This window comes from Somniosus microcephalus, chromosome 1 (genome assembly GCF_052327205.1).
Source record: "Somniosus microcephalus isolate GS21.2 chromosome 1, FLI_Smic_1.0, whole genome shotgun sequence".
Taxonomy (NCBI): Eukaryota; Metazoa; Chordata; class Chondrichthyes; order Squaliformes; family Somniosidae; genus Somniosus; species Somniosus microcephalus.
The window spans coordinates 48442168-48464685 of NC_140987.1; the positions used below are offsets into that span (position 1 = coordinate 48442168).

The window sequence follows — 22518 nt, forward strand, 5'->3', positions numbered from 1 at the left end:
GCGGGGCCTTACTGAATTTCTAGGCCCAGCTTTTATAAAAGCTTGATTAAATATAACCTCTCCTTCGATGTTGACCCACCTGTTCAAAAATAAGGGCTGTTCTAAAAATTCCTCAGCCCCCTTGGGCATAAACTGCACACTTTATAGAAATTGGGCCCAAGTCTCTACAACCCCCGTATAAAACCTAGGGAGAAGTTTAATCAATTTCAAAAACATATTATTGTATTCTATATACAATATCCCCTGCCCTCCTATCCCACTTCATTTAAAAAAATGCTCAAAACAACTCTTCCAAAATCTTGTATTTGACTTCTGAAGAAATCTCTTCACCCATTTGATTCTAAAGGATTTTTTTCTTCAAATTGAGTCCTCCCTGATTTCTCTGTCCAATGATGGTATTGTAAGCCACCAAGGCTGGTTTCCCTTCCCATAAAACCTCACACAAGCCTCTTGGATGGACTTTTCTGCCCACTCAGGAATATCCTCCACCATCAATAAGTACCATAGCTTAGATAGCAGGAGAGCAGACACCACTGTCGCTCTTCCTTGCACTTTCAACCACCTTCTTTCCCATCTTCCCAAAATCTTTTTAATTTTGATAACCTTCGGTTCCCAATTTAATCGATCCACTTCATCCCTGTCTTTCTTGCACCCCATATGCACCCCCAGAACTTCCAAAACCTCCACCACCTTAAAGGGACTTTCCCCCAACCATTCCCCCCTACCCCTTCCTGCAACCAGGAATTGCGACTTACTATAATTCACTCTGGCTCCTGAAGCTCTACAATACTCCTCCACTACATCCATAGCATTCCTCACTGACTCCCCATTTCTCAATGTTAAGGTTGTGTCATCTGCATATTGGTGTATCACCGACACCAGCCCAGAACTGGGAACCACAATCCCAACTACACCTTGTTTCTTTCGCATCATGTAACCTAATGGTTCTGCTACCAATGTGTACAACAATGGGGACAGGGGACAACCCTGTCTCACTGATCTCTGTATCGGAAAATACTTGGATACAAAACCATTATATTTAACACAGCTAAATATGTTTGAATAAAAAATCCTTATCCACTGAATGAAATTTTCCCCGAAAACAAATGCTTCCAAAACTTTCAATAAAAACTCATGAGAGACCCTATCAAAGGCTTTTTCTTGATCTATCTTTAATACATAAGCCTCCCTCCCACTCTCCTCCATGAGCTCTATCGCATCTCGGATTGAGACCACAGAGTCTGCGATGTCCCGGCCTATGACTCCATAAGACTGAGAGGGCAAAACTATCTGCGGCAACACCTCCTTCATACGATTTGCCATAACCCTCGCCAAGATCTTATAATCCACATTTAATAATGTGATGGGCATCCAATTCTTCAGATCCCTTCTATCCCCTTTATTTTTATAAGCTAAGCTTATGACACCTCTCCTCATAGATGGGGCCAGGCTTCCCTCAATTTTAATTTCCTTAAAAACTTCTAAGAGCAATGGACTTAAAATCTCGAAAAATTCTTTGTAAAATTCTGCACTTAGTCCATTGGACCCTGGGCTTCCCCCCCGCCGCCCCCTCCGCCCCCCCCGACCTTCATTCCACTTATTGCTACTTTTATTTCCACTAATCCTACTTCTTTGTCACACATGCTTCTCTCATCCTCCTTTAAACCCTCTTCAATAAAAGCACTAACCTTCTCCATCACCAAATTGGAAATGTCTTCTTTTGTATATAACTCTTGATAAAAGCTGCTAGTCGCCTCTAAAATCTCCCCACTTTCATGAATGATCTTCTCCCCAACCTTCAACTCTTCAATTAACGATAATCTCTGTCACAGCTTCTCTTGCTCTAGAAAATATCTAGTGCATCTTTCACCCTCCAATGCATCTCTAGCCTTTGCACCGAGAATGGCCCCCTTGCATTTTTCAGCTTGCAATAATTCCCACTCTTCCTTTAGCACCCGGAACTTAGTCTCCGCTCCCTTATCCCCTCCATCAACTGCTTTACAGACATCCGTAAACCTTTTGTTTATATTCTCTTCTCGATGCCGGTTAGCTGCCGCCCTCTTTTTCCCATAACGTACTGAAAAAACTTTTACCTCATATTTGAAATTGTCCCACCAAACTCTTCTTTCTTTCAAGAACAAAGGTTTCTTCTGAGCATTCTTTATTATATTTAAAATCCCTTCTTTATAAGCAATTTCTTTCAGGTATTGATTGTTTAAAAGCCACACCCCTGAACCGATCTTAACTCTGCTGTTCCTAATTCTAAGAACCAAAGCCGAGTGGTCACTAAAAAATACTTTTTTATAATAAATCTCCATCACCTCCAAACTTAACCCTTCCCGCATTAACACAAATTCTATTGGGCTCTGTTTTAAAACATCACCCACCCAACCTGCTCTGGAGAACTCCCTTTTTATGGGGTTCCAGTCCCTCCATAAGACTCTCAAATTTAAATTTGCCATCATTTTTACAATTATCCCTCTAGAGTTATCATCCTTAAAGGTCATCTAGGCTGAAATGTCCATCCGAGATAAAAATACATTAAAATCCCCCACTATACAATGATTTTCCACCTCTGCCACTTCAGTGAATAACCCCCGAAAAAACTTGCGACGCTTGCAATGGTCATTCGGTGCATAGATATTAAAAAGATCGCAATTAAATTCCTCCATTTTTACCCTTAGCCGTAAAAATCTTCCCTCACTGTCCTTGTCCACCAAGGCAACGTTCTCTTTTATGGACGGACTCACCAAAACAGCCACCCCTCTACGGTTATTGTTTGCACAACTTGCAAACACCTCTCCCTTCCAAACCTTCTGAACTCTTTCTAGGATATCCTCATCCCAAAAGGTTTCTTGCAGACACAACAAGTCCATGCCTTTAAAACCCTGCAACAACTGCTGCAATTTCTTCTCACCCCTCAGTCCGTTCACATTAATCGAGACCAATGTAATCATGGCTCCGAAGAAGGGAGGTATGCCTGATAATCTCCCCATCATTTAATCTCTGGCCCTTCCCTCCTCTCATGCTCCTTCCCAACTTTTCGGCCAGCTGTTGCTTTTTCCTGCAGCCTCCGATTCTTTTTCACCTCCTGTTTGAACCTTCCCTGCTGTTTCAACCTCTTCCTTGCATTAAGTTTGGGCCAAGGAGCTGCCCTTTCTCCCTCCTTCTACCCCTCACTAACCTTTCCCTTTCCACACGATGCCACCCCACCCCCCACTTCCATGTCTCTGTCCCCCTCTAATTCCTCACTCTCAAGTTCTTCTGTAACCCTCTGTGCCTGTGATGCGCTATCAATTACTCATAAAAGACGGTGAGTTAGGAGAGTAACTAAAAGGCTTTTATTAACAAAGAACAGAGCATGCCTCTTGTGGTTGACTGGTTTCCAAGAAGGCAGGGGGCTGCAGAGCAGTCACCTTTGTACCTGGGCCTGTGGGTGGAGCCAGGGGCGGAGCCAGCAGAGGCATGCTGAGGCATGCATAGATACAACAGTGTGCAACAACAACAGTGAACAACAATAACAGTGGTTTACCACATTCACCCCTTGTTTAAAATTGAGTCCGGCGGGGTGAAGTGTACTAAAGGTTCGTGTAAGTAAGTCTATCAGGTGGCCTTGTATGCCGTCCTGATCGTCATGGTGGCGGCGGTGATGGTGCAGCATCCAACGTTGTATCTGGCGTCTCATTGAGTGGTTGGGTGGTCAATGGCGGGTCCTGGGGCTGCGGCATGCCGTCTACCGGGGTTGGGTTGTGGGTAGTGGTGGATGGCAATGGTAGTGTTTCAGGGGCACCCGAAGGTGCGAGGTCTCGTATGGAGACTGTGTCCTCCCGCAATGGTAGTGTTTCAGGGGCACCCGAAGGTGCGAGGTCTCGTATGGAGACTGTGTCCTCCCGCCCGTCCGGGTACGCCACGTAAGCATACTGGGGGTTGGCGTGGAGGAGGCTCACCCTCTCGACCAGGGGGTCCATTTTATGGGACCTCACGTGCTTCCGCAGTAGGACGGGTCCTGGAGACGTCAGCCATGTCGGTAGCGAGGTCCTCGATGTGGACTTCCTGGGGAAAGTGAACATTTTTTCATGGGGGGTGGCATTGGTGGCCGTACAAAGCAGTGACCGAATGGAGTGGAGCGCCGCAGGGAGGACCTCCTGTCAGCGAGAGGTCGGAAGGCCCTTAGATTTTAAGTTTAAGAGGACGGCCTTCCAAACCGTCGCGTTCTCTCTTTCCACCTGGCCGTTCCCCCGGGGGTTGTAGCTGGTGGTTCTGCTTGTAGCAATACCTCTCGTGAGCAGGTACTGACGGAGATCGTCGCTCATAAAGGATGAGCCCCGGTCGCTATGGATATAGCTAGGGAAGCCGAACAAGGCGAAAAGGTCATTCAGACATTTAATGACCGTGGTACTGGTCATGTCTGGGCACGGGATGGCAAACGGGAAACGGGAGTACTCATCAATTATGTTGAGGAAGTACACGTTGCGGTCAGAGGAGGGCAGGGGCCCTTTAAAATCGACGCTCAGGCACTCGAAGGGGCGAGTGGCCTTGATCAGGCTTGCTCTGTCTGGCCTATAAAAATGCGGTTTGCACTCGGCACAGATTTGGCAGTTCCTGGTCATGGTCCTGACCTCCTCGATGGAGTAGGGCAGGTTACGGGATTTGATGAAATGGAAGAACCTGGTGACCCCCGGGTGGCAGAGGTCATTGTGGAGGGTCTGCAGTCTATCAACCTGCGCGTTGGCGCATGTACCATGTGATAGGGCATCTGGGGGCTCATTGAGTTTCCCGGGCCGGTACAAGATATCGTAATTGTAGGTGGAGTGTTCAATTCTCCACCTCAAGATCTTGTCGTTCTTGATTTTGCCCCTCTGATTATTATTAAACATAAAAGCTACTGAACGCTGGTCAGTGAGCAGGATAAATCGTTTTCCGGCCAGGTAATGCCTCCAATGTCGCACCGATTCCACAATGGCCTGGGCCTCCTTTTCGACAGAGGAGTGTCGAATCTCGGGGCCCTGGAGGGTCCTTGAGAAAAAGGCCACGGGTCTCCCCGCCTGGTTAAGGGTTGCAGCTAGGGCGAAGTCGGATGCGTCGCTCTCCACTTGGAAAGGGATGGACTCATCCACTGCGTGCATTGTGGCCTTCGCAATATCTTTTTTTATGAGAGTGAAGGCTGCACATGCCTCTGCTGTCAGGGGGAAGGAGGTGGACTTGATGAGGGGTCTGGCTTTGTCCGCATAGTTGGGCACCCACTGGGCATAGTAAGAGAAAAACCCGAGGCATCTCTTCAGTGCTTTTTGGCAGTGGGGGAGGGGGAGCTCCATAAGGGGACGCATTCTGTCGGGGTCGGGGCCGATGACTCCGTTCTCCACTACGCAGCCAAGAATGGTGAGGCGCGTGGTGCGAAACATACATTTGTCCTTGTTGTATGTTAGATTCAGCCGCTGGGCCGTACGGAGGAATTTCTCACGGTTAACGTCATGGTCCTGCTGGTCGTGGCCGCAGATGGTGATGTTGTCTAGATAGGGGAAGGTGGCCTGCAGCGCGTTCTGGTCAACCATTCGGCCCATCTCCCTTTGGAAGACCGAAACCCCGTTGGTGACGCCGAAGGGGACTCGGAGGAAGTGGTAGAGACGACCGTCAGCTTCAAAAGCTGTGTACTGGCGGTCCTCAGCCCTGATGGGGAGCTGGTGGTATGCCGACTTCAGATCAATCGTCGAGAACACCCGGTATTGTGCTATCTGATTGACCATGTCAGATATGCGGGGGAGTGGGTATGCATCTAACTGGGTGTAGCGATTGATCGTCTGGCTGTAGTCAATAACTAGGTGCTGTTTTTCGCCAGTCTTCACTACCACCACTTGTGCTCGCCATGGGCTAGTGCTACCCTCAATAATCCCTTCCTTCAGGAGTCTTGCTACTTCGGATTTAATGAAGCTCCTATCCCCGGCACTGTACCGCCTGCTTTTGGTAGCGATGGGCTTACAGTCGCGGGTGAGGTTAGCGAACAAGGGGGCGGGGGGGACTTTAAGCGTGGAGAGGCTGCAAATGGTGCGCGGCGGGCGATTTAAAAGCTGCTGGCTGCAGACTGTGAGTGGGGGGAGGGGTCCGCTGTACGCTAATGTGACACTTTTAAGGTGGCACTGAAAATCCAACCCCAGTAGAACGGCAGCGCAGAGATGGGGCAGGACAAGAAGTTTAAAATTTTTGTATTCTGTGCCCCTTACTGAAAGGGTCACTACACAGTAGCCACCGATGTCTGCTGAATGGGATTTGGAAGCCATAGAGATCCGATGGCGCGTTGGCAGGACCGGGAGAGAGTAACTGCGCACCGTGTCGGGGTGGATAAAGCTCTCCGTGCTCCCGCTGTCGAAAAGGCAGGTAGTGGCGCGGCCGTTTACCGTAATGTCCATCATGGACCTGGACAGTTGGTGAGGGAGAGATTGGTCCAGCGTCACGGAGGCCAGCGTATGGTCGAGCGAGTCACTATGGTCGTCAGACGAGGCGGTGGTTGAGTCCGGGTCACCCGCGATTGGAGTTGGAGGCGTCCAAGATGGCGGACAAAATGGCTGCGCCCATGATCCCGATCCCCACGCGGCTGGAGGTGTCCAAGATGGCGGACAAGATGGCTGCCCCCACGGTTCACACGCGGCGCTGCTGGCGTTAGCGGTTTTACCTTTGCAGGCGCTGACGTAGTGTCCTTTCTTCCCGCAGCCAGAGCAGGTAGCATTTTTCGCCGGGCAGCGTGCTCTGGGGTGTTTTGCCTGGCCACAAAAGTAACATTTCAGGCCCTTGGACATCGCTGCAGCAGTTGGTGCCGGGGATCCCATGACCCAAGGTTGCGGCGTCCATGGTGCGGAGCGGTTAGGGGAGAATGCGTCCATATTCCGGTGGGCTGCGTCTAGCGAGAGCGCGAGGGACACTGCCTTCTTCAGGTCGATTTCGCCCTTCTCCAGCAGTCTCTGCCGGGAGTAGTCGGATTTGAGGCCCGCAATGAAAGCATCTCGGATATGTCCCTCCGCGTGTGTCGCGGCCGATACCTCTTTACAATCGCAGGCTCGGCCGAGTATCTGTAGTGCCCGTAGGAATGCCTCCAACGATTCCCCAGACTGCTGTTTGCGGGATCTCAGAAGGTGTCTGGCATAAACCGTATTTACCGGGCGTGTGTATTGTCCTTTTAGCAGATCGATAGCCGCCGTGTAGGTAGTCGCGTCCTGGATGAGCGTGTAGACTTGGTGGCCCACCTTGGAGGCCAGGATTTTTAGTTTGTTTCCATCTAGTGTCACGGCTGAGGCTTCCAGGTAAGCTTCGAAGCAACGCAGCCATTGTGCGAACTTGGTAGACGAACCCGCCTCTTGAGGGTCTAGGTCCAGGCATGTTGGTCTGAGGGCATGCAGCAGCGCCTGCTGCTCAGCGTTTGGTGCCGTCGTTTGCTGCAGCGCCTGCTGCTCAGCGTTTGGTGCCGTTGTTTCCTGCTGCTCAGCGTTTGGTGCCGACATTTTGTTTTTGTTAATAAAATTGATGCGCTATCAATTACTCATAAAAGGCGGTGAGTTAGGAGAGTAACTAAAAGGCTTTTATTAACAAAGAACAGAGCATGCCTCTTGTGGTTGACTGGTTTCCAAGAAGGCAGGGGGCTGCAGAGCAGTCACCTTTATACCTGGGCCTGTGGGTGGAGCCAGGGGCGGAGCCAGCAGAGGCATGCTGAGGCATGCATAGATACAACAGTGTGCAACAACAACAACAACGGTGAACAACAATAACAGTGGTTTACCACAGCCTGCTCCCGGTCAGATACATAATCCTGCGCCCCATCAGATACATCATTTCCCATAGAGAGTCATCGAGTTTTACAGCACAGAAAGAGGCCCTTCGGCCCATCGTCCTGCTATCGCGGTTTCTGCAACAGTGCCGCTCCCTTCGACCTCATCTCCACCTCCCTTGCTCCTTGATCCTTCTCTCTCTGGGACAATGGCGCACCTATATTGCTCCCTTTTGCCGTCTTTGTCTCGCTGCTCCCGTCCTGCTGCCCCTTTAAGGCTCCTGCCTCTTGCACCCTCTCCTTGTCTTGCCCCCTCCTGCTCACTGAGATGTCCGGCTCCCCATCTTTCTTTGGAGAACTTACATTTACCACGCACCCCGCTCCTGCCTCCTCTCCCCCCACGGACACCAGATTCTTTAGGGAGAGCTGAACCGTATTAAGGCTCGAGTCTGCACTTGACCCTTGCTGCCCTCTGCTGTCTTTGTTCCTTTCCACTGTACTTGGTGTGTTTTCCACCATCTCCATCCTGTTCTCTGCTCCGCAATTTTCTGCCTCTTCCTGTGCTCTTTTCTCCTTCAATTTACCAGCTGTGTCCTCCGACTGCTCCACTCCTCCGGCCATTCCACTCACATCTCCTGCTCCTTCTCCCATCTCCTCATCACTCACAGAGCTTCCTTCTGCCTCACACTCACAGCAGTTGGGGCCTTTGTGACACACCCCACAGCTCTCCGCCTTGCAGCTCCGAACGATGTGTCCAGACTCGCTGCAATTACATAGAAACAAAGAAGATAGGAGCAGGAGTAGGCCATTCGGCCCTTCGAGCCTGCTCCGCCATTCAATGAGATCATGGTTGATCATCCAAATTCAGTACCCTGTCCCTGCCTTCTCCCCATATCCCTTGATCCCTTTAGCCTCAAGAAATATATCCAACTCTTTCTTGAATATATTTAATGAACTGGCCTCCACCGCCCTCTGTGGCAGAGAATGCCACAGGTTCACCACTCTCTGGGTGAAGAAATTCCTCCTCATTTCAGTCCTAAATGGCTTACCCCTTATCCTTAGACTATGACCCCTGGTTCTGGACTCCCCGGCCATCAGAAACACCCTTCCTGCATCTAGTCTGTCCAGACCTGACAGAATTTTATAGGTTTCGATGAGATCCCCTCTCAATCTGGACAGTTTCTTACAAGATGGTCGTGTCCAAGACAATAATAACAAACCTTCACTTGATTATCATGCAGCACTCAGAAGTACTGCACTCCTTCCATTGTCTCGAATTTCATGCTGTACGGTAATGACTTCACCCCCTCTGGGGACCGCACTTTTACGTAACGGGTTCCATCTGCTACCCATGTTCCTGGATAGAACCTCCTCTTTATTGCTGAACAAATTTTAATGTCCCACGATTCCAACTTTTTGATTAGCACATCGTCCTCAATATAAACTGGCAAGTTTAAGAATGAGACCACCACCTCTTCTGAATATAGCAGCGATACCTCCAAGAATTTATCGCCAACTTTCAAACTGAGTAAAAGTCTTTCCACCTCCTCTCGGCCACTGACCATCACCTCGAACACAACATTCGGCTTTAGTCAGCAGGCAAAGCAGCTTCCCTCGCCACGGTCTTCATGTACCGCTTGGATAATATCCCAAGCTCGTATCTCCTTATCCTCGCACTGAACCACCCCCGTGTTTTCTTTTCCAAACCTCCTGGGGTCCCGGCCCAAATCTTTGGGCCTTTTTCTTTCCCTTCCAACCAGTTTCTCCCCCAATTAAATTCATCTTGGGAACACTGTCCTCTGAGGGGCCTGGCACTCTGGACCCCTCAGCAGCCATCTGGCTGTTGTTTATTGTCCAAAAAGGCCCTAAAAACCTGAAAAAACCCCACCACCAACTTTTTACAAACTCACTCCAACTCCCTGCAGCAATCAGGCAACCAGTAACACCTGCTCACTCCTAGCCCCTCCCACCTAGAGAGGCACAGTTGACACTGTGGGACTGAGAAGACATGTAGGCCAGACCAGTAGGAGCGGCAGGAGAGCAAACCTCTTGGGTATCCACAATGATCCAGCAGCTGTCGTGGTGATTTACCTTTCTGATGCCAGCCTATAAATGACCACATTTATTGATTTCAATTGCACAACTTGCCACGTGGGATTTGAACTCCTACCACTGCACAAATTGTGTACCACTTTCCAACATGTATTCTCCATATACAAACATCCAAAAGTATATACCACATTAATAATACTAGATTAGCATTCCTTGGCACTGAGCTTCATACAAGGGGGTGGGGGGGACACAGATAAAGAATTTGGACATGGGAGGCCCCCAAAATTATCCAACCATTCCACTGGGAGTGCTAACTCATAAAATTTACCTCACAACTTTCAACAGTTGGGCTTTGGAAGCAGTAGTATTTCCAGCGTGAACAGATCGTTAATGGGGGAGATTCTCACTGCGAATAATTTAAAACGGACCCCAGCCTCAAAGGCAATCCCCAATCATAAGATGAATAAATAGCAGACGATGTTCATTTGACCTTTACCGGGTGCGAGGCGCTGGCGCACAGGGGCTGCAAAGCCTTAAACTACCAGATGTGTATATATATATATGTTGTTGTTGTTGTTGGTCGTAATTAGCTGCATCCCGTCGCATGGCAGCTTCAGAAAATAAGTGGAAAGCCATTATTCACCAGCAAGTTTATTTATGGCTGACCCCTTAAATCATTGCATGGTAGATGCACTGATTGGACACAGCATGGGAGGACGGGCGCTCTGCATCAGCTTAGCCAGACAGAGGGGTGTGTGTGTGTAAGCTCGCAAGCCCGCTCACATAGTAAACGCCAAGCACCTCCCGCCTTCACCCAGCCAAAGGAGGGTTCTTTTTTTTTTGGCGCCGAGGGCAGCAGATCGGCGGCACTTGTTTGGGGGCATTTTGGCGATGAGCTTGGTGAGGTTGCGGGGAGGGGAAGCCCGCTCGCCCCAGCTGCTGAGGTAAGGGGGGTCCTGTGGCGGCGTCTCTGCCAGTGCATGCTTGTCAGCGAACTACACAAGGCAAGGATCAGCCGCCGGAGCGCTGCTCCATTCACACAGCACTGTGAGCTGTTCAAGCACATCGCGGTCCTGGACCTGCTCTTCCCCCTCTCCCTCTCTCTCTCTCTCCTCTTTCTGCATCTGCTGTGAGTATGTGTGTGTGCATCCTTCACCTGCATGCTACAGACAAGAAAGGGGGTTGATATTTATTATATATATAATATTTCTCTTAAAATAAGCTTTTGCAATTATGTGTGCAAAATGTTCATGTTTAAAACATTGAACAAGCCTGGAATGGGAAAGGGCTACTTGCTTGAATGAAGTTGTGAGACTTTAAATCGTTGTGCAAACTTTGGAGATTTTTTTTTGTCTGTGTGTGTGGGGTTGACGTCCCCGAACAGTGGGAGTGGGAGAGGAGTGTTTCCCAGGGAGGGAGAGAGGTTGCTGTGACAGTGGAGTTTTGCATTGAAGAATTAGCTTGGGAGTTTTGTGTTTCTTCCGGTCTCTCTTTCTTCCCCCAGCCATTGCGGGGTTTATTGTGATTTATTTCTGTTGCTCTCTCCAGCTAGTTGTTTCCGGAAGTTGCAATGTATTCTCGCAGACACATGTTATGCCACCTACCTGATTACTCATTTGTGATTCAGTAACTTGGCTTTTTTTTTTAAAACGCGCAGAGCCGCACAAAGCTCTTTTGGAAAACAATCGGATTATTTTGACTGGTGTCTCGGGTCGTTTCCATGAGCTAGCGTGGGTGTAAAGTGGTTTGTGGGGGGGCGGGGGAAAAGAGAAAAAAAGTCATCTCATGCGATGCTTTTGATTCCTATTCACAAACCCGTTGAATGGGCTGCAACAAAAAAACCACACAAAAAAACCCCGAGCGGAGCATTGACCGGCGGATCAGGAGCAACTTTGCCCACAGTTGCTGATGGAGACGGTGTTTGCGCGGAATGCTTTCATCTTTTCGGATTTGTAATGCCTGCTCCCTTCTCTTTGACACACGTTGGCAGAAGTTTGCCATCCCAAAATGTACCGGTGCAGATTGCGAACTGTTGCAGTTTGCACATGCCGCTCGCTGGGGATGCTTTCCTTTGTACTTTGTGCAGCCAGTCAAGCGAAGAGAGTCGTTGCAGTTGAAAGGGACATTTTATATAAATATATATATATATAAAAAATAGAGCAGGTCGATGGGAAAGGCAGATCAGATCCTTGATAATCTTCTTCCTCATTATCTTTATAAAACGGTGCACAATGTTACCCCGGCCCCAGAGGCTTTGCTGATTAACTTTAGCAGGGGGGAAAGTATTGCTAATTCTGATCCCCTCCTGGCTGGGAGCTGAATACTGTGGGGAGGGACACTGGATCCCCTTGGCCTCAATGTTACCAGCGTCCCTCGTGTAACTGCAGTCAGTACGCGGTCTCTACACTTTTCTCCTTCAGCGCCTTAAGATGGAGACACGATACCGTCGCGCTTTTGTTTAATCCCCTGAACACTCTCCCCCCCCCCCACCTTAGGACCTTACACTCGGCAATCTGCGCTCGCCACTCAGCCTGCATTTGAAATGTCCTTTTTTTTAAAATTCCGCTTATTTAACGCGAAGGCTACACTTCCATTTGCATTCCTTATGTTATTGAGAGTGCGAGACGTGACTTGCACGACCCAAGTTGCTCAGGGTGCAGATAACCCAGGCTATTAACTAAAGCCGCCACAATTCGCATGTAACCTCCCCCCTCCCCACCCACCACCTCACTCCCCATAAATAAGATTCATTAATTGGACGGGAATACCGGATAACACACTAATATTTGGCCACATAGGGAAAAAGAATTGTTGAATCCAAGCATATAAATCAGATTTTTATTTTTTTTAAAAGAGACTGCTTTAAGTTAGTGGCTGGGAGCTGACAATCCCAAGGAGGAAACTCTCCATTTCTGCAAATATGAAATCGTCGCCCAACAGGTTAATGAGATTTCCAGTGTCAGCCAAAAGTCCTGAAGTTTGGTGGGTGGAAGAAGCGAGATCAAATCACTTCATTGAAAAGTAGCAGCGGGTGGGGAGTTAAAACTTTGGGAGATAGAGTGGCGAGGCGAAGTTGAGCTTTTTTTTAAGTTAAAGGTCGTTGCTGGGGCGAGATTATTTGTAAAGTGTAACATGGTTGCGAACTGTGCATCAAAAATAACAGGGAGTTTCACCGTCCTGAGTTCATTCAATTCACGAGACTGATTTGCTCCCCACTCTTGCAATTTACAAAGAATCCGCATGTTCGTTTCAATTATTGAAAGTCGCTCAGCCAACAACCCTCTGTGTGATGGTGCTGTTAATGAACGGTTTGCTGTAATAAGAATTAAATCGGCTTTTAAAGAATTGAACTTTTAAAAAAAATGCTGTGGTACTCCTTTTTTTAACTGCAGTAAGAAATCAGGTGGTATCTAAAAAAAAGTTCAGAATCCTGAAATACAGTCGCATTAAACGGAGCAAATGCTGAAAAGGCAGAGACAAAAATACTGGAAATGTACAACGGGTCAGTCAGCATCTGGAAAGAAAAAAGGATGAGCTAAGAGATTTGTTTGTCTTGTTCCTCCTAGAGTAGTCTTGAGATGTCTTTCTGTAGGCGAGAAGCACTGTGGAAATGAAGTTTGTTAATGTCCTGAGCACAGGTCCCTAATTTCAGAATCCTCAAAGTAACTTGATGTTTTGCAGGGGGATTAGACAATACTATAGTTCCATGAAAGGCAAACCATGATGCATATTTAAATAACTGTGTTAATTTTGAAAAGGGAGTTGGGAATTACCTTTTTGTAATTTTTTGATCACTTTCATTTTCCTTAACTGTGGAACTAGGTGAAAATTTAAGTCTGAAATAATTGGGAGTTAATGATCACAACAGGTGAACTTCAGCCTAGAAGAAAATGATTGAAAGATTTTCCTTCTTTTCTATGCACTTCAAATATTGATGTGAAACTTAAGAGTTTGTTATATACTGCAGGATTTCTGATTCTCAGTCTTTATTTTCTCAGGTTTTGGCGCTTGTTGTAGTCATTTTCCAGTCGCAGTACAGTTAAGTGTAATCTGAGCTTTCTGTTTTTACTCAAAATCAGGGCAGAATTGTAATTTCTGAAGTAACTTTGACAGTGTTGCTGCTTTAGGTGATTTGGGGCAGCCCAGAAAGGAGACTTTAGCCTCACCCTGTGCCAGACGTCTGAGCTGTGCTTGTGGCAGATAGCAGGGGAAATGGGACCCGGGAGTGGGGTGCAAAGTTTGTCTGTGTGAAAAAGTTCACCCTGTTTTTATCCCCAAGAAAGAATTTGTGGCAGTGATAGAGTGTTCGGGCATTTTAAGTGTTTATCAGTGTTACAGACTGTAAACAGTTGCATACAATACCTATGACTGTAATAAATGGATTTTAGACATATGGATGAACATAATAAAGCAGCAATAAATTTTAAATGAGGAAGTTCTAATACAGTACGCTGGGGACAGATTTTCTGCCACATTTGTTGGAGTGAGGTGGAGGTGAATAATTTCGTGTGAAATTACTCTTCCTGGCACATGGGGTAAGGTAAAAGGCAGAAGGCATGGAGTTAAGATTTCAATAAGCCAGTGCAAAGTCATGGGAATAGGCAGGGAAAGTAAGTCAGTCCAACCTCAGAACTCTAGCTGTCTTCCAATTGCATGTCTGGGCAGCAAGGTACCCTGCAGGGAAGGCAGGAGGGGGAGGGGGAGGAGGGGGTGCCTTTGTAAGTGATGTTACTTTCTAGCATAAAGCATTCCGCTTCGATGCTGAATGCAGCCAGGACTCCCAAGTTAATATTGTTTGCTGGTGACCTGTATGCTGATGAGGTCTGAATTTACTGGCCATAAGAGGACTCTGGACTGTTGTGAGTAATGGTGAGTAGTGAGTCAAGATTGTTTCATGACTGAAGCATAGACAAAGCAGCTTGAGCGAAGGACAGGAGAGGCAATCTGTTTGTCCCCAATGACCCTATTGGATGTTGCTGCTACTGTCATTTATTTTTCATGGAACATGGGGATAAGCCAATATTTCTTTTGTACTGTGTGCATTAATACAAGGAATACATAAAATGTTCCTGCCTTTCCCGAGATCTTTGGCAAAAATAATTGGATCTACAAACACTCCTTTTATTGTGTAAATGTAGGAGAGATGTAGAAGTGTGCAGTGTAGGCAAGGTAAGTGAGAATCTGGGGATCTACTGAACTATAAATATTTTTGAGCAGATTTTGACTTCACCTCATGACTTAGTGGGTACATAGCATTTATATGTTACATTACCAAGCAATAGAGATCGTGAGGGTCTCCAGGCTTGACCCCCTTTCTATGCTGAGTAAGCTCATCTCAACTAGCACAGTTAGCACAGTGAGTGCTACAGTTAACTTCAATTAGCCAGACTCGGGTGGGGGAGGTGGAATGTCTCCCAGAAGTCCTGTTTGTGACTGCTAGCCAGCGAGCCATCCCCGTGCTTGTGGACATCAGGCAAGGGCAGGATCAGGCTCGGCTATACTGTCCCCCCATTGCCGATTAACCTGCCAATACTCAGCACACTCGAGCACAGCTACTCAGAACAAGTGCAAGAGGACTGCTGCGCCTATGGAACCATAACCCCAGGATGAATTGCTGACTCGAGGAAGGAATAAAATTGGAAAAAAAAATTGGTGGCTTTTTTTTGTGTGAAATTTTGGTACGTTGCGCTTCTGATAGACTAGTAATTGATCCATGTACAAAGGAGTGCTGCAGCTGTAAAGTCTCTCTCCATTGCACAGTGAGCCAAGAGAATAGAGATTTCAATTAAAAGGGGAAAGGTTTACACATCATTACTCAGATAATATGCAGTAGGATTGTGCACTGGCTTCTTAACTCTTAGAGTAATGAAATTTCTTTGCATCTCACAGCACATTTAAATCTCTTTATATTTTATTATTGCAACATGAAAATAAGTGCTAGTGTTGCACCAGGGGAAAACACTGAAACAGTTCCTACCTCGTGATGTGTTAGATTCATACAGAATGCAGAAACAGCACCATATGAAAAAGAAGGAATTTCGACCGCAAATGCTTGCTCAAATAAAAAGGAAACCGTCAAAATTCAGCCTTGAACTTAACATAATTATCTAAAAGTTCTTTGATTTATGACGTTTTCGTAAACAATGTTTCTTCTAAATTTCCAAGTCTTTCTTCTTCCCTGTGCATGTGCTAAATTTTACTATTGATGCTTAATATGTCAGCGGAACATGAAAAATCCTTCCAAAATGTCGTCGTACTCACGCTGTGTTATTATTGTCGTGTGAATTTTAATTGTGGGTTTGCATTTCAGTTTTGATAGACCAGTAAGGGTGCTTTGTTTGATAGTTTGCCCATTTACTATCATATCCCTGTATTTTTGGTTTTACCTGTGCATTAATAGAAATCTGATTCCCAAGCACGCCCCCCCAACCCCTCCCACTCTTTCATTCTGAGCAGTTTCATTATGTATCCTTGCTTATAATGAAGATTAATGCTTTTGTGCACAGAAATGCTTTGGAGGGCTGCATTCATTGTGAATGCTGAGTGCTATACTTGTAATCAATTTCAAATGAGCTCCTCTGTTAATCGTCAGTCTCTATCCAAACCTGTGTTATTAGGCTGTATTAACCTTGTTGGTGATTGATTGAAGCACTTCTGGATGTTAAGATGCCATTTGTTGGAGGCGAAGGACAGGAGATGCTGAAGAGGATTTGAATGCTTGCAGCTACTCGCCATTGTTTTTAGCTTGTTCCTTCTCGAAAGTTTTACAATTCAGAGTAAATGGGGACAAGATAAGGACAGCACTGGGCCTTTGTGAAAGATCCATTTTGAATCCTGAGTGGTGTCTTGATGCAAGCAGATGGTTCTTGTAATAGCAACTAATGGCAGCAGAATGAATTCAGTTATTAAAAAGGAAACTGGCAGGGAATGGATGGAGCAAAGGGTTAGAATACTGCCCTTTCACCTCTGGGACCTGGATTCAAATTGAGTCAATTGAAGGGAATAAAGTCTTCGCTCTGACAAGAAGACACCGACGTGAATTTAATTCGAGTCGTTTCACTTCTGGTTCTAGTGGGCGCAAGGCACAGAATCACCCTCAAATTTCTCACTAAGTTTGACAGCTTTTTGTTTTGGCGCCGGTTTAATTACGATGCCACCCGTGAGCCAGCCCCCACTGTTAGGTTGCTAAATCCAACTTCCTTGTTTCCACAGACTTGTTCACCCAGTTTTTTTTTATTCAGATGCCGAATTAAAACAGTAGCGATATAAAACAGCTCTTGTGGGAGGAGGGGGGAGGATATGTGGCGGGTGTGGAAAATGCAATTGAGGACACGGACTCCTCTGCTTTTGAGGTCCCACGACCGAGAAAGTACAGGGAGCTTTGCCTCTTAAATTTGTGTGGTATCTTACTGAGGGATACTTGATGCTGAAACTGAGCAAAAAAAAGTTGACAAAATGTTCCCAATTTCCCAGAATTAACCTATGTCACCACGATTGACATAAAACATGCCTTATTCTCTGCCCCCAAAAACCTAAAGTGCTTTTTTTTTTAAATCGAGGATAATGCTCCAACCGTATCTCTGCAGTTTAATTACACCAATCAATCCTACCTGGACTTTGATCGGAAATTGCAGTCTAGAAATGTAATCAGTGTGTAAAATATCCATTATTTTCACAGTATGTTTCAACGGGCAACCGTTGTATTAAAAAAAAGTGACTGGAGGTCAGCAGTGGAGCGTTAGTTTTACCCCTGAAAGCCTGAGGTCGCAGCATTTGTTCTGAATGTCGCGGCTGTTTGTTCAGCACCATAAGAGTTAATTCATGCCACTGAATCTCAGTTTGCCCATTCCTGAACAAATCACTCTGCCCCCCCCCCCCCATAGAAATCACCGAATGGAGCGCCATGTCCAATCAGTAAAACTTGTTCCTGAATAGTTTGAGCCAGTGTTCCATTATATACGTTTAATTAACGATAGGCCTTTGGGATACACCAGCGCAATCTCTCGCAGTGTATGTCTCGGGCTGCATTTAAGCAACATATATATTGTATCGAAACAGGCTTTGCTTTTTACGATTACTTACATTTATTTGGGATCTTTTCCCAGTACACTGTTAGACATTCAATTGTTAAATCAGCCACACATCGTATAGTACAAGAAAAGGTGGAGCAAACAGCCACAGGACAACAGTTAAAATGAAGGTGAGCAGCCCCAGTGTCTCTGTTTCTTTTGGAACATTTTGCAATATTTTGTTGGTCTGTATTTTGCCAGCTGCAGTGAATTAATCTGTTGTATCTGATCTAGCACTTTTATAGAGGAAAAACAATCTTATTTTTTTTCCACTGAAGGAAATAAAATCTCTTTGCTGTGCCTGCTGAAAAAATATTTCTCATATCTAACATGAAGAACTTGCCAAAAAAAATGTGTTATTGGTGAATGGCTTGACCCTCAGTTTTTCTTGCTGTTGTCTATAGGAGTTTTCAACGTTCTCTACATGAACTGTTATATTCTTGTGTTGTTTGGTGGCTGATTCAGAGAGAATAACTCTTCCGTGAGAGGGGTACGGTGAACTGCTCTTGAAGTCCTTTCTACCTCAGCAGTTTAATTAACTTCGCAAAGTGCTACAGAGATAACTGAGTTTTGAAATTAATTAATTTCTAGTATCTAGGTATTTACTTATGCAGAGCAATTGTTTCATAAGCCTCGTTCACATTACAGTAATTTTACTCCAGCATAAATGTCAGTAAAACCTCAGTGATTTTGCCTGATATTGGAAGAATTCACGCTGACAAATTCTAATAATAGTTACAGTCACCCAGGTTTCTACTGGTGATTGTGATTTTTTTTTCTCCCCCGAGGGTGAGACTTCCTCTATTTCTTTTCAATATTTTCTCCCCTTTACCTTTCTTAAGTCTCCTGGTGCACCTTGGCTGCGAGGGTCGACTCAATTCAATTCAATTCAAATGCTTTATTGGCATGACAAGGTACATCTTATGTTGCCAAAGCATCGAAAAACATTCATGGTTGTACACAAAAATACAGATCTATCCATACAGTGTATAAACAGATATATCCCTGAGTGTATAAATATACATTCATATAATTTGTATATACTCTTTTCTTATATTTAGTGGTTGTCCCTCTGTTTATGGCAAGCTGTAACATAGTGTGCCGCTAAGGTTACACAATTTCTCTCTTCCCCTAGTAGGTATGGGAGTTTTTGGTCGTCATTCAAATTTCTGAATTCCGGGCATATTTTTGTGAATTTTGGGTAGAAATTACACTCCGCTCCCACACCTTTCCCAAACCTACCTCTTTGGCCAAGCTTTTGGCCATCTGCCCGAATATCTGCCCGAATAGCCCTGGACCGGCTTTTTCAATGTTGAAAGAACTGTCAATGGGCCGCGCAGCCCCTGCGCACCCAAAAACTAATTATGGGGAACATGGGTGTTAATTGGGGACTCTCTTGTGTTCATATATGTGGGAGCAGGCCCGGGAAAGGGAAGCTTATCTTGGGGGTGCACGGTATGTAATGTGTGTCTCTGTAAATAAAGGCTTGTAAGCGTCTGAAGACTAGGCTCCAGTATTCTATCCTTCACCACCTGGCTATCCGACTTTTACACTGAGGTCGTGAAAGGCGCTATATCAATGCAAGTTCTTTCTTCTCTTACCGAGGGAAAGTTTGATTCAGGTACCCAGTCAACTATCATTAGGTCCGGAGTTATACTCACCCATTTTTGCTGATACCAAACTTCCGATAAAAGCAAATGGTTTTGTTTCTGTTTGTCCTCTCACCATTTTCTCTGCTTTCTCTGAAGACAGTTCCAAGGGCACCAGTTACCCGCTGGCACCTCGTACAAGTGGCCACTATTCATGTGTGAGCCTTGACAGCGAGTGACAATGGTCGCTTCCATCCTGGGCGGTGTGGGGGAGCTATCAGACTCGAGCCCAATCTTCTCATCTGAGGCTGACACACATATTTTCAGCAGTTAGATAACAATCAGGATTAACATAGAAACATAGAAGATAGGAGCAGTAGTAGGCCATTCGGCCCCTCGAGCCTGCTCCGCCATTCAATGCGATCATGGCTGATCATCCAAATTCAGTACGCGGTCCCTGCTTTCTCCCCATACCCCTTGATCCCTTTAGCCTTAAGAAATATATCCAACTCCTTCTTGAATATATTTAATGAATTGGCCTCTACTGCCTTCTGTGGTAGAGAATTCCATAGGTTCACCACTCTCTGGGTGAAGAAATTCCTGCTCATTTCTGTCCTAAATGGCCTACCCCTTATCCTTAGACTGTGACCCCTGGTTCTGGACTCCCCGACCATCGGGAACATCCTTCCTGCATCTAGTCTGTCCAGTCCTGTCAGAATTTTATAAGTTTCAATAAGATCCCCTCTCATCCTTCTAAACTCCAGCGAGTACAAGCCCAATCGTCCCAACCTCTCCTCCTAAGTCATTCCTGCCATCCCAGGTATCAGCCTGGTGAATCTTCGCTGAACTCCTTCCATGGCAAGAACATCCTTCCTCAGATAAGGCAACCAAAACTGCACACAATACTCAAGATGTAGTCTCACCAAGGCCCTGTACAACTGCAGCAAGACATCCTTGTTCCTGTACTCAAACCCTCTCGCTATGAAGGCCAACATACCATTTGCCTTCTTAACTGCCTGCTGCACCTGCATGCTTACCTTCAGCGACTGGTGCACAATGACACCCAGGTCTCGTTGCACTTCCCCTTCTCCCAATCTATTGCCATTCAAGTAATAATCTGCCTTGCTGTTTTTGCCACCAAAGTGGATAACCTCACATTTATTCACGTTATATTGCATCTGCCATGCTTTTGCCCAATCACCCAACCTATCCAAATCATAATGGAGTTTCTCGGCATCCTCCTCACAGCACACACGCCCACCCAGCTTTGTGTCGTCTGCAAATTTGGAGATATTACATCTAGTTCCCTTGTCTAGATCATCATTAATATATATTGTGAATAGCTGGGGTCCAAGGACCGATCCCTGCGGTACCCCACTAGTCACTGCCTGCCACTCGGAAAAAGACCCGTTTATTCCAACTCTTTGCTTTCTGTCTGCCAACCAGTTCTCTATCCAAGTCAATACCTTGCCCCCAATCCCACGTGTCTTAACTTTACACGCTAATCTCTTACGCGGGACCTTAACAAAAACCTTCTGAAAGTCCAAATACACCACATCCATTGGTTCTCCCTTATCTATTTTACCAGTTACATCCTCAAAAAATTCCAGTAGATTAGTCAAGCACGATTTACCTTTTGTAAATCCATGTTGACTTTGTCCGATCCTGTCACTGTTTTCCAAGTGCTCTGCTATTACATCTTTTATAATGGACTCTAGCATTTTCCCCACTACCGATGTCAGGCTTACCGGTCTGTAATTCCCCGTTTTCTCTCTACCACCTTTTTTGAATAGTGGGGTAACATTAGCTACCCTCCAATCCATGGGTACTGTTCCAGATTCCATCGAATGTTGGAGGATGATCAGCAATGCATCTACTATTTCTAGGGCCACTTCCTTAAGTACCCTAGTATGTAGATTATTAGGCCCTGGGGATTTATCGGCCTTCAATCCCATCAATTTCCCTAACACCATTTCCCTACAAATACTGATTTCTTTCAGTTCCTCCCTTTCATCAGACCCTATGTTCCCTGACATCTCTGGGAGGTTATTTGTGTCCTCCTTTTTGAAGACAGAACAAAAATATGTATTTAATTGGTCTGCCATTTCTTTGTTCCCCATTATAAGTTCCGCTGATTCTGACTGCAAGGGACCTACGCTTGACTTCACCAATCTTTTTCTCTTTTTAGAGTTAGGAACTCTAAACCAGTTCCTTTCCCTCCTCCTCTAACTAAAGGCACGAAAGCCAATTGTGATATCCCTACCATCACCCTGATTGAGATCAACAGGCTCAGCACAGACCAGTGATCAAATCTGGGAACATCTCAGTCTGTATGGTTGAGTTATACAGTGGATAAACTCGCTGAGCCTTTGTGGAGTGTGGTTTCCTTGATGAATATTACTTTTTGTAGAAGTACACTTTTTTGTCTCATATGCTCCCATTAGTCCTTCACTAACGATCTGTCTCAGAATGGAAACCTTTGGATGTTCTGGTTCCATGGTCATTAAAGCCAAGAAGATGCAGTTGTGCCTTCTTACTGCAGTAGCAAAAAGGGTTATGACACCAGGAGTTTCTTTTGTCACTGATGTCACACTGCCAGCTGCCTATTATGATAAAGTTAGCTTCAAAAATAGAAAATCCATTACAGTGTAGCAGGCTTTTTTTTTTAAGTACGAGACAAAAAGGGCAAATTACCTCCCTGTACAAATTCAGCATCAATTAGTCTCTGTGGGGAAAGTCTCATAAAGGGTCTCTTACTGTTGGAAATTTGCCATTGAATCTTGTCAGTTTGCCCACACGTCTTTTTGGGCATACGGAACGCTTGATACTCCTACTTTGGTTTTAGCCTGGAGTTTTCTGCACACGTTACAGAATAGGTTTACTTCTGCAAAACTGAACATTATTAATTCATCCGAGGTTGTTCTGCTTTTCACTGGGTCCCAGGATTACCGGAATGTAGAGACATTCTCACAGAAATGTGAGCACCAATAACCTGCTCACCGATGCTCAGTTTGGGTTCCGCCAGGACCACTTGGCTCCAGACCTCATTACAGCC

General features: G+C 45.9%; 1 protein-coding gene across 11 annotated transcripts in view; it reads left to right on the forward strand.

The window, feature by feature from the left end:
• Nucleotides 1-22518, forward strand: part of tenm3 (teneurin transmembrane protein 3) — a 2019778-nt gene that overhangs the window by 1064173 nt on the left and 933087 nt on the right. The window contains exon 1 of one of the 11 annotated variants that reach the window (XM_085979092.1): nt 10558-10934. The exons of 9 other annotated variants lie outside the window; for them this stretch is intronic. The gene's annotated coding sequence lies outside the window, so the exon portion shown is untranslated. Of the gene's footprint in view, nt 1-10557; nt 10935-22518 lie in introns of those variants that run through there. One more of the 11 variants, XM_085979148.1, reaches the window with a different exon arrangement.